Source organism: Melospiza melodia, chromosome 2, assembly GCF_035770615.1.
Source record: "Melospiza melodia melodia isolate bMelMel2 chromosome 2, bMelMel2.pri, whole genome shotgun sequence".
In the NCBI taxonomy this organism is placed as follows: domain Eukaryota; kingdom Metazoa; phylum Chordata; class Aves; order Passeriformes; family Passerellidae; genus Melospiza; species Melospiza melodia.
Window position 1 is genome coordinate 6,756,299 of NC_086195.1, and position 14,618 is coordinate 6,770,916.

Below are 14,618 nucleotides of genomic sequence, written 5' to 3' on the forward strand. Positions count from 1 at the left end.
CTAACAACAAATGAAAACTCAGCATGTGGAAGTGTTGAAAAAAGATGCTGAACCATGTGTAGGGAATTTTGTTCATCCTGATATTTTTGTGCACCTGTGAAGTAATTGGGGCATATGAGCCCATGATTAAATGTAGGCAGGAAAGTAACTCCAACCCTGTATTAGACCTAGGGATGAAATGACTCACATGAAGAATAAACTCTGTATTAACAGATTTGAGATCCACCCCTTCATCATGGAGAAGCAAAGAAAAAATCCATGACTGGCAAAGGGCCACTCCTCTTAAAATTGAAGTCCAGCTTGTGTTTAGGTAGCATTGCTGTACAATTTTCCACAGCTCTGTCAATTTTCCTCACGGATGCAGCTCTCAAAGTAAGCAGGGAATTGCAATGCAACTCTGGTTCGACCAGAAGCAAAATAGGAATTATCACCTCCCTCTGTGCCCTGTCCTGGCTGTGAATAGCAGAAAGGGAGGGCAAAGAGGATCCTAAACCAAAGGTACCTCATTCAGCAGGCTCTGGGGAAGCTGTGATCCAAGTCACAATCTGGACTTCGTGTCTGACTCTTCCTTCTTGAATGGGCAACATTAAAACTTAAATCCCAGTAAATGAGGTTGAATTGTCAGAGGGGAAAAGACAGTTCAGATGTATACTGTGTTGTCTCAAACAGTGGCAAATTACCCAGTAGGAAACTATAGAAGCTGTATCAGTGTCTTTTCTTTTTGTCAAAAAAATATATATTTGACAAAACTGTTTCCACTAACTGAAACAATTGCCAGTGAGGAAATTGTATTTTATCATTTGAAACGCAGCCCCAGCTGCAAGAGTTCTATTAGATTGTCTAGCTCAATGTTTTATATTTATTCTTATCATTTAGGAGCATCAGATACTCATATCTTGGAAGGTGTCTCTTCAGTAAGTGTTTAGTAGTCACACAAGTGATAACACTGCATTGGAGTTAACTCAATTTCACAACCTGCGAGTTCAGAGTATTATCATGGAAAGATCTTGGAGTTTATTTACATCAAATTGACCCATAATTAAGTTTGGCACTTGCATATATAAAATTTGTGATTTCTCCAGTGCTTTCTCTCTGAGATGTTCTACAATTCTTCCTTAGGCAGTCAGACATCTGATTATCCTATTCATTGCTGTTATAAACCCCTCACTTTAGAAATGTATATGTTGTATGGGTAGTTAGAGACAGAGCCCTTACAAATGAATTTTAAGAATATATTATAAAGAGATCCAAACTACTGGAAAATGAACAGTCCACATGTTGAAATCTGACCCACAGGGTGTCAGGTTGGGTTCTGACTCTGTCAGTGTTATTCTAGTGTACTGCATTGTTTATTTTATTCTTTATTTTTTTCCTTTTCCCTATTAAAGAACTGTTATTTCCTGCTCCCATATTTTTGCCTGAGAGCACCTTAATTTAAAATTTATAGCAATTCAGAGGGGTGGGGAGAGTTTACATTCTCCATTTCAGGGGAGGCTCCTGCCTTCCTTAGCAGACTCCTGTCCTTCCAAACCAAATGTTAAGAGCTGAAATGACTGTAGAGAGCAGAAAAAGGGGCACTGGAACTTTTCCTCCTGCGCAGCTGTGAAGTGGTGGAAGAAGTGTAATCAGGCAGAAAGTGATGTTTGCAGAGAATTGCAGTTACTTTCCTAGTTGAGGTGTTGGGGCTGGATTGGACTCCATGATCTTGAAGGTCCCTCCCAACCCAGTGATTCTCTGTGATTCTGTGTGACTCATTAGCGTGGCAGCTATTTGGTTAACCAATTAAGAAATTATATTGATTTACACAGCAGTTCTTAGAAATGCATGTCAGTTTTATTGCAAATGCTTTTAATAACCGGTGGTGTCTCTAAATAGGTTTGGTCCAGGGAAATGGTTGCATTAGAAAACAGATTAATGAACAGCTTCAATGGTTGATGTAGACAAAAAGGAATATATTTCCCAGGGAGTTATGTGGTCATGGACATCTAATTTGTAGGCCCATGTTAGCTACAATCTGTTTAAAAGCAGATAAAAACTTGTAATGATTTCCCAGTCTGTTGGAACAGAGCTCTTCTATTTTAGATGAAAAATACTGCATTTTTTTTAACCTGTATTGAATCTAAATGTAAACTATATTGCTTTTTGGCTTCTCCTTGAAGAGGGTTTCAGCAAACGAATGTATTCTTTAGGGGAGAAAAAAGTGAATTGAGATCTACTGAAATCCACTTGGAGAAGAACATGGCAAGGGTTTGGGCAGACCAATCCTAAGAAATAAGACTGATTCTACTCTATGTGTTTAGCTAACAAGCAGCAGTGATCATGAACCTGCTGCAGAGATGGCAAGGGAAATACTTTAAAGCTCAGTAGATGAAGTGGGAGGGTTTCATTAAATGATTGTGTTTCCATGGAATTGACACTCAAGCCTTACTTTGCTCAAGCTAGATGGTTGCTGGCATTATCATATTCATTGAGGAGAGACCAGAAATTGTTGGTAACGAATAAATTGATGTGAAGGAAAATCTCATTTTCTCATCCTGATGGTTGGATAGTTTTCAACTCCAAAACAAGGAGCTTGGAATTATTGTAACACCATCAAATTGAAACAGCCTATTGCCTTAAAATGGTGTCCAGGTTTTGTTAACATCTTATGACTGAACGTAACTCTCAGCTATTCTTTTCCAAAGAAGGAGAAAAAGGCTCCTGATGATCCTATTATTAGAAGGATGATATTTTTACTGGGGAGGAAAGATGTAACGTGAGGAAATTGGTTGTTGTTATAGGCAACTCTTAATCATTCCCAATGATTTCAGCTGAAGCAGATTCTTCGAGGGAGAACTTGTTCTGGAGGAGCTGATCAGCTGCCTCCTGGATTTTCTGGCTTGGCTGGAGACAGAGCCTTTGTAGTTGTGTTTGCTCAGATGTAGTGTGCAGGATTATAACATTTCCTTAGCCTTGCAGAAGTGTGGCCACACATCTCCCACCACCACCATGAGCAATTCCTTCCCACTGCCAGCTCATTTCCTTTGCTCTCCTGAATCCCATGTCAGGGCATTTCATCTCCTCTCCAACTCTGAAGTTCTCTGGTGTAAATTTCATTGCTCACTGGCTAATGAATGTCTCTAAGCTGATGTTAAAATTAAATCAATAGTTTTAACTAGAACTGGTTTTTTATTCTATCGCTCTGCCTGGTTTTGTCTCTGATGCCCATTGGGGAATGTTGCAGAGCTTTGACAGAATTTGAAGATATTAAAATACCCTCACTGCTCCATGCTGATGTTCAGTGTACATAACAAATTGAGGCAAGAGGACTCTCTGAAATTAGGAGAACTTTCCAGCTGCTTGCACTACATTTTGCATAGTTCCTAAGGACTGTTTAACACAGATTTCTCATTACTACACTGTTCTTGCATACTAAATGTTTTGTAGGGTATTTTTTTGCTGCTATTATGGGCAATGGATGGTTTTCCTATAAGAAAATTGGTTCTTGATATATGGGCTCATGAAACAGTTTTAACTCCTTCCTACTACTCAGAAACATCATGTGCCATCCTAACTCTGTCTTTGATTGTTTGCATTCATCTGTGAATATCAAAGAGCCCACACTGTTATTCTTCCTCAACCAGCTGTTGCCTTTATTATGCCAAATTCTGGTTTCCTTAGAGTAGACCGAAGTCATTCTTTTGATGATAAATGGATCAAAATTGGCTTCATCACCTCACTGACTCTTAGAAGGGATTTTGCTTGTACAGAAAACAAAACATTTTCTCCAAAATAGTTTCTACAAACTCGCTTGACAGAAAGTGAAAGATCTCTGTGCCCACTGTTCAGATTTCCAGAGACAATTGACAAGGGTGTAGTCCAGCCTGGAAAGTTTAAGATTATGACCTGCATGTTCTTAGAGCTGTGAGCAACTGAAACAAGGAGCTAGACCAGAAAAATACTGGAGCAGAAGAGATTTCACCTGATCTGGTCCCAGATGGGCAGGGCAGGACATGGTGTGGCAGGTTAAACCTGCAGGAGGGTTCTTAGCAAGTTCTGGTGGAAGGAGAGGGAGAGATGATTTACCAGCACATAAAATAAATGGATGGTGCATTGAGATGGATCAGTAGGAGTACTGAGTCACAGCTCATCATCTGGAAAACTGGAAATTTTCAGTACTACAGCAACACATTAGTTGATGTATATATTTTGGGAATGAGGGGACAGTGATAAGTAATGCTTTCTGGAGCATATTATAAGAGAACTGGGTTTTATCTTCGGGGTGTTTCCATCCTATAAGTTTTCCTGTCAGATTTGGGAGAACAATATTTCACTTGGCTTTCAGTTTGTCTCTGAATCATTGTTACAATGGAATTTATTCTTCCAAGCCTGAACTGCCAAAGAAAAAAAGACAGATCTGTTTGGGAGGTGGGTGGTAGAGAGGAGAGGAGGTGAAAGAAAGGGTCTGTGCATGACTGATCTAATTTTCTTCATCTCACACACTCAAGGCAAGCATGATAGTGTCTGATTAATAGTCATTATTAAGTGGCCAAATGCTTATTTTCTTGGTTTGAAAATAAGATGTGAGAGAGCATTTCTCCTGTGATGGGCTGGATTTAAACAGCAGTGTTGTGTAAGAACTGAAAGGAACAATGACTTCTTTTGCAGAGGGAACAGTCTGTGCACTGGCCATGCTTCAGTGAAAAGACAAGAACTTGCTACCAGCATTTAATACATTTGTAACAGTTACAGGAAAGACACCTGTTGACAAAACATTATGTTTATGAAGGCCTTAGTGGAAAATGAATTCTTCTGCACTGGAGGCATGTCAATGTTGTTTTTGTTGCTGAGGTATTGTTTGAACAGACACAGCCCTGGAAGTCATGGGCAGACCTCACTGTAGATAACTATGGAATTTCATATGATATTCACCAGTTGGTAACTCTTGGTATATTGGTAGTTGCATTTAATAGAAATTTAGGTGAGGAGGTAAAACTGAAAAACTTAACAATTTTGTCTCATGTATCATAAGCTCAAAAGAAAGAGGATAAACACACAATCTAGAGATAAAATAAATTTTATTACTTATCAGCTGTAAAAGCTTGTTCTGTATGTCTAACAAATGCCTTTTTAAGCAGAGCTGTGGCACAACCATTTTCAATATTCACATTGTTTTCTAAATTATTGCACCAATATGCCACTAGGTTGTTAGGTTTTGAAAGCAAAGACCAGGAATGTTTTCTTGGATGAAGTGCATTAAAAAACAATTTCTACATGCCTATATCAGTTATTATCCTCAACTTTACTGTGTTAATTTATACTTTTTTTTAGTGTAAGCTTTGCTTGGCTTTGATATTTTTACATTAGGAATGGCTGCAAATATGATTAGATATAATTGCTGTTTATTAATCTAGTGGAATTAAACTGTACAAACTTTTCTCAGATAAATACCTGTGTATGTTGCTATCAAAAGATGTGTGTTATATTTGCTACTTTTACAGAATTCTGGTTTACTACTCATTAAATATTCAGGTAGTCTGGTGTCTCACTTATGAGATGTAAGAAGAGGAACTGAAAATAACCTTAATTCTGCAGAAGACTAGATGAAGAAAAGCGGTTTTATTTTTGTAGCTTACTTCTTAACATGTCTAGACTACAGGGTGGTACCACAGTTTGTAACATGACTGTATGGATTTCTGGCTTACCTTGAAAAGGTTGGATCCCAAAATATTAGGTTAGAATAAAACATTTGGGAAAGGTAAAGATTGTCTTAAACGAAGTGGAACCTACTGCTGTGGGAAGAATGAGCGCAGTGTATTTTTATTACACAAATTTGAAAATGGCATCAGTTGGTGTGACGCTGCACCAATGCACCCAACTCCTCCCAAGGCTCCTTTACTGGGTTGTGCTGGGCACACTTTCAATGCAAACATCATCCATTTGAACAAAAAGATACAAATTCAACAATTTAAATACATCATATGTTTCCAAGATGCAAATACACACGACAAAAGAGAATGAGAGAACCGCTCATGAGGATGAGCTGTTCTTCCACCAATGCAAGAGCTCCGACAGCACATGCACAACCTCGAGTTGAGCTGCAGTTTTAGTTACAGCACAGACATTTTCCTAACACTTTCCTCTATTTACCTGCTGCTTTCCTCGAAATTTTTAAGCACTGCAACTCAAATTTTTTACAAGCCCACCACCTCCCTCTAGGTTATCTCTCAACGCCAGCTGCCAGAGAGAGACCCATCAACAACTGGGCTTCCAGCACGTTCCTGAGCACGTCAATTCTTTTGGAGCGGCCAAGACTCCTCGTTTATTTGGGCGGCAGAGCGGGGAGGCACCTGGAGCTCCTGCAGCGTGGGGGCAGCGAGTGAGCATCCCGGGGGCTGCGGGCATCCCGGGGGCAGCGAGTGAGCATCCCGGGGGCTGCGGGCATCCCGGGGGCAGCGAGTGAGCATCCCGGGGGCTGCGGGCATCGCAGGGGCTGCGGGCATCCCGCGGGCAGCGAGTGAGCATCCCGGGGGCTGCGGGCATCGCAGGGGCTGCGGGCATCCCGCGGGCAGCGAGTGAGCATCCCGGGGGCTGCGGGCATCCCGGGCGCTGCGGGCACAGGTGGGACGCGGCCCCGCTGTGGCAGCGCGGGAGCGTCACAGCCACCTCCTCCCTCCCTCCCTTCCTGCGCAGAGCCCCGAGCCGGGGGAGCCGCAGAGAGAGCCCCGCGGTGCCGGAGGCCGCTGCGGGGAGCGGGGCCGGAGCGGGGGCGGCTCCGGCGGGCCCGGGGCGCGGACAGGTGGGCGGCGGGCGGTGCGGGCGGTGCGGGCGGTGCGAGCGCGGCGGCGGCGGCGGCGGGGGCGGACCGGCCGTGCGCAGGCGGCTCCGGCGCGGATGCCGAGCCCCCCGCACGACAGCGGCGGCGGCGGGAGCGGCGGCGGGAGCCGCGGCCCCGCGATAAAAAGGGAAGGGAAGGGGCCGGAGGTGCGCGCTGCGGGTCCGCCCGGGCGCCGTGCGGCTGAACGTGCCTGCCTGGAGGGGCTGGAGGCAGGCAGAGCCGGCGGGGGAGCGGGAGGCTGTGCCCAGCCGTGAGCCGCCTCCTCCCTCGCTGCCTCCCGCCCGCCCTCCCGCAGGAATCCCGGGCGGCGCGGCGGCTCCGGGACGCGCGGCTCCGTCCGCGGGGCTGCACGGCGGCGGCACGGAGAGCAGCGAGCGGGGGAGCCGCGCTGCCAGCAGCAGCAGCCGCCGCCTCTCGCTGCGGCACCGGCCCGGCCAGCGCAGGTGGGTGCGCAGCGCCCGCTCCCCGCCCGGGCACCGCCGGAGCCCAGCGCGGCCGGGGGGCTCGGGGGGCTCGGGTGGGCATGGTTCGGTGGCATCGGGGCGGTGCCCGGCGCACCTGAGCGGCCGCAGCCCGGCTGGGATGGTGACCGCGTCCCGGGGGAGCCGCTCCCGTCCGGGAGTGGCCGGCGCTGCTGGGAAGGCGAGAGCGCTACCTGGACGTGTGCGTCGGCGCTTGGGAATTTTATTTCTTTATTATATCATCTTCAGGTTTGCTTTTTGTTTGTTGTGTTTTTGGGGTTTTTTTTTCTTTTTCTAAGACCAACCTGTTCTTGGAAATCGCGTTTGATTTCGGTTTCTGTTCCATTCAGTGCGCGGTTTCACCGTAGGGCAGCGCAGGGTGCGGGCGCCCGGAGCCTCCCGAGTTTGTTCTTGCCCGCTCCCGGCTCCGGAGCGTTTTCCCAGGGAGCATTCGGGCTCCCAGGGATGGTGAGCAGCTCTTACTTAGCTGCAGGAAAGGAGAAGGCATGTGCGTGCAAAAGCCAGGTTTCCCCCCAGAGCTCGTACTCCGAAACTTCGCTATTCGGTGAAACCCGTGCTCTGAGCACCAGGAAGCTTCGGTTTTTCTAGGAAGGCATGAATCTTCTGGTTTTTTCACATTTTCAGGGAAGGATTAACGTGAGGTCTCTGGGTGTACTGTGTTTAGGTCTTATTTTGTTGTAAGTTGTTATCTGTGGCATATTTCTCAAAGTGCAGTAAGCCTGGAATAAATTGAATGGTTTTCGTTGTATAAAAAGTTCAAGATCGCTGTTATTTCTCTAAGATATAAGAGAAGTATTTGCTTTCAAATACTTGCAATTTTTATTTGCCTACATTTCCTTATAACCTACATAAGGTAACCAAGCTGAGCATGGATATTATGTTTCTGTAAAACTATGTTCATTTTTCAGATGGAAGAACAAATCCAATTAGGTTTTTTTGTATTTACCAAGTAATTAAGTGCAGATGTTTTTGCATTGCCACTTCAGAAGTCATTTTGCTCTGTCAAGGTTATGATGTGTCCACCAAGCAAGGAGGATAAAATAAAAATCTGCAAAGAGTCTGAGAGTTTTAAGTGTCCTCTTGGTTTAAAATGAATTGGGATTGCTTGGTGGTGATTCTTCTTTCGTTTTTCTTCAAACGTATTAAAGAGAAAAATGTAAATAACTTGGTTTGAATATTGAAATGCACCTTTTACAAAAGGGGACGCTTTAGAATGTTTGTCTAGAAAAACAAGTGAGCTGAAACATTGCGCTAATAGGATTTGCAGCATAAAATATTGCTAATTTCTCTTGTGTGACTACAGGTGGCAGTGTAGAAGCCAAGAACAAGAATTGGCAGAAATTGTGCTCTGTGTACGAGACTATGAAGAGTGTACTCATGACTAAGCACAGGAACCTGGAAAACCACAGGTATGTGAAGTGATTCATGCAGCTGCCTATGGTGCTCCTGGTATTTACTGTATGCTGATATTCCTGCCTCGATAAGTATTTTTGGACCAATTATCACTTAATGTGTTCACAGTAAGAGCCTAATCAAAATGTCATGGAAAAATCTGTATTTGACTACTAAAAGGAGAAAAAAATACTTTGAAGGTGGTATGGAAGGAGAGGTGGGATTTTCCTACTTTTTATGGGTTATTGTAACTATTGAGAATTGGAACACTAAGTAGCCTGAAGTTGTTGTTTTTGTTGTTGTTGTTTTTTTTTTTTTTTTTTTTTTTTTTTTATCCCTTTAAATAAATGCATTTTGTATTGATAAACCTAGCAGCAGTTACAGGCCTGGATATCCTTAGAAAGTTTGCATGTCTGGTTGTTTTGGATGTATTATCAGTAAAGATTTTAATGAGCACTGAAGGACTGAAAGTGTGAGGAAAATTGCAGAGTTAAGAAGATGTAATTAAGCATTACATGTAATTTCAAATAAGTGTCCAGAGGAGATATGTATACCTTGTTAAGGGTTAAATCTTGTGAAATTAAAAAAAAAAGGCAACACTGTTTTCAATTAAGAAATAAAAGCAAAAATAAGCAGTATGTAATAAGGGCTCAAGATTAGGTCTCCTATTTCAAAGCACAGGGAAATATTAGATTATTTTAATAATTGTTTGGTCATTAATTAGCAACATTAGAGTAAGGCAAAGCTTTTCTTGCATGTTTACCTTGGTGTGCACAGCCTGTGCAAATTAGTCCATGGCTCTGCATTCCTGGGGAGCCATGGAGGATGAGACAAACTCAAAGCTGGGGCTTGAGGACTTTTTAGAACTGATGAGTGGGAAGTTATCCTGGTAAGAAGCGTCAAAGTGGAATTATCACTGTGATCATGGATATATTTATAGTCTTGCACTTCCTTCTCTGGCCTAGGAGAGCAGTTTGCCTAAACCTTCCAGCTGCTCCTGAGAGAATGAAGTTCTACTGCAGATTCCCATGGATGACCAAGCCACCTTGTGTCAGCCCCTGGGCAGGCACTGGCCTTGGGCATGGTTTGGGTTATGCCCAATTGCAAAGGAAATTGCAGAGAGAATTATTTATTTTGCTGTTAAAATGGGCCAAGGCTGTGCGCCCCACAGGTACAACCAACCAGCTGTCACCACTAAGCTGTTAAATTTTAGTGACTTGGCATCTTGAGATTATGGAGCCCAAGTAGAAATTATTAATTATTTCCACCCAGTGCTTAAAGCAGTGACCAGAAAACCAAAGTCCAGGTATGGCTTTTGGGCACTCAAGCCCTGAAATTGTAAAATTGTTAGGTCTCTGTAGAAAAGCTGAGTCTTTGTTGGAGAATTTTGAGACCCTGGTTTTTGGTACATCATAATGCTTTCAAAATTCTGTGTGCCTTGGATAGAATACCCTGCAAAGCTTTCAAAGTTCTTCGCTTACAAATGAAAAGGTGGCTAAATCTGGGTCTTCAGGCTGGTGTGCAGAAGAGAGCTCTTCTAAGCATCTGGCTGTCAATGTTTGTCTTGTCAGCTGTTACTTCTGAATGAGCACCAGCACTAACTTCCATATAAACCAATAGTTCTTTTATTATTATATGTTATTGAGCAACAGGGTTTGAATACCCGTCAAAAACTCACATTAATATCCCTGATAAAGTCAGTGGAACTGTTTATGTAGTACAGGTCAGCATATGCTTATGGCTTTGTTGAACATTGTTCAGTTCATTAGCTTCTGCTAACACATTTAGAAGAGAAAATAAAAATGTCATTTGTCATTGGCACAAAATTTAAATGGGGTCTTCCATTACATCAAGTGCTGAAAATATTTAAAAAAAATGGTAACTAAGCAGTGTGATGCTCAAGAGTTCATTTACAGACACTTCTCTGTGCTAATTATGAAGTATTGACATAAATGAATGAAATCACTTGTTAAAGCGCCTTTTTCAGTGTATGGCAGTTATGTGTTCACAAGATGATTCATAACATTCAGCAATTTGTGATGAATTTCCCTGCCATTACAGGAGATTACTGAGTATCTGATGTATTTGCACTACAGTGGGTTACTTTAAATTAGATTTGATGGTGGAAAGGGAATTAGAACCATTTCCTATCAGCTGAAAAATCAGGGCTGTTTTGTGAATCAGTATTGAATTTTTTCTGTACTGTATGGCACAATTTACCCCTTACAATAAAATGCAAATGTTTGAGCATCTTGCCTATAAATACAGCAGTGACAGTGTGTGTGTGTGGAAGCTCTCAAGACTTCTTTTGTGTCGAAAGCTGTGTACATCAGAGCCAACAAAATGCAGCAGACTTGGGGTAATTGAAAGTAGAATTCATAGTAAGAAATCTAAATTTGGAATCTAAGCACGTGAGGTCCCACTTTGAATCAGCAAGTCTTGGTTATGTAGAATGCTCTTTGATTTGGTGAAGGGTGTGTTTGTAAGTACAGCTCCCCTCAGCAGTGCAGAAGAGGCTGCATCTTAAAAACAACTAATTCTGTGCCTCTGTTTTGAGCTAAAAGTTGTGGCTGGTTGTGTCCTAGGGAAGCAGTGTTTAAGGGCTTGCACAATCAGTCCTTTCATGCTACCATAAAGTGGCTGTGATCTGTTAGATTATAAAGCATGATTGCCCAGCAGTTATGGGAAATGGCTGTTAATGATACCAGAGTGTTACACAAGTAAAAATAAACTTTCTTACCCCTCTTTACTTTCGTAGGATTGTCTTGAAAATTGTTTGTGGGAGCTTGAGGAATGGATTAAAGATGCTGAATGGAAGGCAGAGAAGTTATTAACATTTCTCAAAATAAATATACTTTAAACTTTCACAAGCACCAACCAGTCCAGTATTAAAGATGGATTTTAAGAAAATAACTAGAATTGTTTGAGATTTTTACAAAACCAGTGTCTTCCAGGAGGATGAGGACAGTCTGAATCGAAGTCTCTGGAGGGAGAGACACAAAGTGAAAATTTCAATGGAATTCAATGAGAATAAACCTAAAACACAAGGAGTGTGTATGAGGCCATTCAGCATAAACCTTTTGGCTTCTCAGGCTAGAGATTGATATCAGATCTCCAGTTAGAAAAAACAAAAAAAAAGCATAAAAAGAAGCATTTACTTGCCCTCAACAGTATTAAAGCAGCTGTTAAACCAGAGGGATAGTTATGACACTGCAAGATGCTCATTGCAGATTAATGCAACTGAACTCTTGTGAAAGTCACAACATGCAAATTGTGAGGAAAATACTCTCAATTAGCAAATGTGTAAAGCAAACCTCCAGGCAGGTATTCCCACCTCTGTCTCCAGGGAGGCTGCCACTGGAGCTGTAATGCAGCAGGACATCAATCCTGCAAAGGAGAAGTGAGCCTGAAATTATATCCAAAAAATCTCATGCTGTAGATGAGACCTTGCTGTCAGGTGATGGCCAAGCGTCCTTTTGCCCTAAAAATTCCATTGTATGGTCTTGGTTCCAGGTGATGGAGAGACAACTCCTGCTGTAACCAGTGCTGGAAGGGAGCACTTGGTGACCTCCCAACCACATGCCAAAGTGGCACACAGCAACAGGAGTCTGGGCTGTCTTCTCATGGTGGAGAAGTGCTGGTGACATAAAGGCTCCCAAAAGAGTGCTGGAAGCAGCACCTGAATTCCATGGGTAAAAGGAATAAATAAAGAGCTGTGCAGCATCAGTCTGCAGTGTGATCCCAATGTTCTGCTTGAGGAAAGGCACACAGGTCAGGGTGACACTGGCTGTGGCTGAAGAGTGTGGGGCAGAAGCTGATGAAGGGCACCTAGAGAACAGTCAAGATGCTGGAAAATTAGGCTCTGTTTAGACTGGAGCACAGAATGACAGGCAGGCAGACCAGAATAGAAGTGTTTCTATGCAAATGTTGGAAGAGTGGAATGTAAAATGGAAGGGTTGATGGCTTAGTTCTGCAGTGAGTTATTGACAGTCCACATCTACCATAGAGAAGGTATCAAGCAGGACATTGATTAAGGTTCCTGTGGACAGCCTGGTAAGAGGACCTGTCAAGAGAATAAAATACTTGCAGCCATTCTGGAGAGACAAAAAAAACCAAAAATGCCTATTTCTTAAAACCTGCTTCTCTGACTCTTTAAAAAAGTTTTGATGGATATTTAGCATGGTTGAGCAAGATGTAAGGAACAGAAAGATACTTTGCAAAAACTCGTTAAAAAATTTAAAAAGGTGAAATTCATGCAAAAGAAGCATGAAATATACAGTAAAACAAGTTAAAGCTTGATATGTGATTTGTAAAAGGCAGAGGAACTTGTCGTAAGTTCTTTCAAAACAATCAGAAATGGGATGGCCAATGGTCCAACAGATAACTAAACTCTAAAAAGCTCAAAGCATATTGCACCTCTAGCTAAAGGCATGTGAGATAACAATGTTCACAGCAGCAGGGAAGCTGAGGGTGCCAAAAGTGATGCCAGTTTTTAAAAAAGGCTTCCAGAAAGCCTGTGGGAAAGAACAGGACAAGTTTGACTGGCATTCATAGCAGCCAGTTTTCTGGTAAATACCATGGAGGAGAAAACTGAAGCGTTCATGGACAGTTTGGTGTACCAGGAAAGAGTCAGAACAGTCTCTCAGGTCTGGTGGAGTTCTTTGAAGGCACTGCTCACTGAGGCTGTGAGTAAGTGTGATTTAGCTGATGCACAACACTGGGGTTTCAGGGAGCCTTGTGAGAGCGACTCACCAAAGGTGCTGAGCAAAATGAAACTGCTCTGACATAAGAGGAATTTTTTTTTTTTTTTTTTTTTTTTTTTTTGTCCTAGACTGCTGGCCAAAAGATGAATAAATGTCCTGTTCAACAGAAGGGATGGATTGAGTTACTCATGGATCTGTGCTAAGTTTAACACCAGCATGCATTGGTGATCTGGAAGGGAGAGTGCAGAATGATTCTAAGTTAATGAGAGCAGCATAAATGAAAGCCAATTATGAAGAACCCAAGTGGGAGCTTGTCATGCTCGGTAACTGGGGCTGAAGCTTGCTGCTGGTGCTATGAATTAATGCATGTGGAGGAGAACAATCCTGCCATTGTTGAGGTTATTAGCATGGAAGGAAGTGATGTTGTAGAGAGTTTATCATGCCAAATCCAAGCATTGATCAAGTGTTTGGGATTGGTCAAAAAAAAAAAAAGAAAAATTAGGAAAAAATGGCTCACAGAGCAGAAGTCTGCTATGCCAGTTTGTAAACTGCCTGTGCTTTTGTCTTGGCCTCAGAGTGCTCTTCTGAGCCCTGGATTTAAAGGAAAAATGAGGGGGGAAAAAAAAAGGGGGAGATGACAGAACTAGAAATGGGTGGCAGTGATGATAAAGAGCAATTAAATAGATTGAGAACCTTCAAACTGGCAAAGAAACAGAAAGATGAAAATGATAAAAATCTATATAGGAGTGTAATGGGGAAAAAAAAAGTACAGGGAATGTTCATTAAGTGTCTCTTGTAGTACAAGACCCAGAGGGGATCAAATAAAATTATCAGGTGACAGATTCAGAACAAGAGGTGGTATTTTTTTCATAGTGCATAGTTTAGTGGTGAGCCACTGCATGTGCTGCAGGATTATCTGGGTGTGGACTCGGTGCAAAAGCACCAGCTCTTGCTTAGAACACAGAGCCCGGTCCCTGGAGGCTGCAGAGGGATCCCAAAGTCCATCCCTGCATGCTTTTCCTGTCCTGGTGCTCTTCCCAGACCTCTGCTCTCAGCCTTTGCTGAAGACACAATGTGAGGACAGGTGTATCTTTGGCCTGACTGGATGTGGTTATTAATATGTGAAATGAAGAAAAACTGCAATCTTGTACAGAAGATGCTGACCAAATGCCACTCCAGATGCATAACAGAAATATTGGTGAGGAAAACATGTTGAGAAGGATG

The 14,618-nt window shown here is 42.8% G+C and overlaps 1 long non-coding RNA gene across 1 annotated transcript; it reads left to right on the forward strand.

Annotated features, from left to right (window-relative positions):
• Positions 1-7,178: 7,178 nt before the first annotated feature.
• On the forward strand, positions 7,179-12,417 carry LOC134415061 (uncharacterized). Its single transcript, XR_010026912.1, has 3 exons — positions 7,179-7,260; positions 8,603-8,708; positions 12,205-12,417. It is a non-coding gene; the product is annotated as an uncharacterized LOC134415061 (long non-coding RNA).
• Positions 12,418-14,618: the final 2,201 nt, after the last annotated feature.